Below are 2,331 nucleotides of genomic sequence, written 5' to 3' on the forward strand. Positions count from 1 at the left end.
TATATATATATATATATATGGATATATAGGCATGTTCCACTCATCTCTACAAATATTTCTCGACGCACCTTAGGCTTTGCTAGCTATCTGAACACAGGCTATTTCATATCTTATATTCTGTAGACATCCTCTCCGTAACAGAAAGAGAAGACCACTCAACTAACGTGCCAATATTAGCAGTGAGACACTACAGAATATGAAATTGAGGCTCTAGCAAAGCTAAGCGTGAGCATAGATTCCTGATGCTATATTGTAAAACGTATCTCGTTTGCAGCCAATTAAGGAAGTTACATTGGAATTATGAAAGGTCCCCTTGATAGCTCGTATATCTTAGAATCTTCTCGTAAAATGTTGGGAGAGTTCCACTATAGTATAATAATACTCTCTGTATGTTTTTGCTTCGCACCAAATTAAACGTTAACATTGGGTAAAATCTCTCCGTCAAATACTTTGGTCGGACGTTGTCGACTAAATAACAACCCTCAAAAACTGCTGAGCTTGTGTCTAAATTAGATAATAAGACTTTGTTTATAAAGTATATTATGTAGAATTTATCTACAAGGAAGAGAAAGAGTATATAAAGGTATTTCAGAAATAATAATAATAATAATAATAATAATAATAATAATAATAATAATAATAATAATAATAATAATGATAAAGTATATTAAATTATATGGTGTAAATTTCAGATCTATTGTAGTTATATTTAACTCAAGGCCAACCCCTTGCAAGGAGAGAGATGATAAAATCTAGCTGAAACCATTCCAAATATATATCAAAGCCGACATTACGCAAAGAGCCAATCACGGATTGAACATATTTTGGCTGATAGTTCCAGCAGATTGTGATGCCAATTGTGGGAATAATTTCCTTTGAATTATGTAATTTCGGCTCCTCTTTAGAACAGGTTCCGCACAGAGGTGATAATAGCAGGTAGTTCAGCTTTTGAGTGATAGGAAAAATTTCAGAGAAAGTAGGTCGAGAAATAAGTAAGTAGGTATGCTGGAGAAAAAAGGTGTGCTGGAATGGCAGGGATTCGGGTGCCTCAGGAAACTCAGCGAATAATATATCTTCATTTGTATTATATTTAATGATCAAAATTACATCTTTTCTTTAAAACTGTGTACGCGTGTATATATGTATCTATTTATATGTGTGAATATATATACATATTATCTGGCACTCCGTCACTCAGGACAACGACATTCAGCTGATCCCATCAACGAAACAGCCCGCTCGATAAATTAACGTGCAAGCGGCTGAGCACTCTACAACGTATATGTATGTATGTATGTATATATATATATATATATATATATATATATATATATATATATATATATATACACACACATACATATATACATATATTTGCACACACATACATTCAGATACATATATATATATATACATATATACGTACATAGATACATACATGACTATATAATACATACATACATACATATATATATACATACTTACATATATGTGTGTGTGTGTGTGTATTTGCGTATCTGCATGTGTGTGTGTGTGACTGACAAAGAGAGGGTTGTCAGATTCTCATACGTCGAAACCGACGCGAAAGAACATTATATATATATACATATATGCCGATGAATCTTCATATATGCAATTGTGTATATTTTAAATTATATTTATATGTATTATATACGGATAATTTTATTTAGATCTCATATATAATATACATGTTAATCCTAAAATGTGGAAAACATACTCAATATCAGGGATTGAGTAGGAGTAATTCAATCGAGTTCACACTAAATGACGTTTTTACATTCCGCAAAGAACTGTGTGTCTGCATCTTCGGTGTCAGCCATATTGGTCAGAGAAACAATTATACAGCCGTCCCGTGCGACTTACTGATAGATTTTGCCAGATTTGTTTCGGCGAAAATGATAATAACAATGATGATGATGATGATGATGATGATGATGATGACGATGGTGGTGGTGGTGGTGGTGGTGATGATTATGATGACGATGATGATGATGATGATTGGGATGATGATGATGGTGGTGGTGTTGTTGTGGTGGTAGCGATGATGATGATGATGATAATAATAATAATAGCAATAATAATAATAATAATAATAATAATAATAATAATAATAATAATAATAATAATAACGTGTATATGTATATGCATATACAATATACATACATACGCACATACATATGTATATATAATTATATATATGTATAAACATATATATACATATGTCTAAACATATATATACATATGTATACATATATACACATATACATATAGATATGCATACATATATATATGTATGTATGTATATACATA

The sequence above is a fragment of the Octopus bimaculoides genome, chromosome 19 (assembly GCF_001194135.2).
Source record: "Octopus bimaculoides isolate UCB-OBI-ISO-001 chromosome 19, ASM119413v2, whole genome shotgun sequence".
In the NCBI taxonomy this organism is placed as follows: domain Eukaryota; kingdom Metazoa; phylum Mollusca; class Cephalopoda; order Octopoda; family Octopodidae; genus Octopus; species Octopus bimaculoides.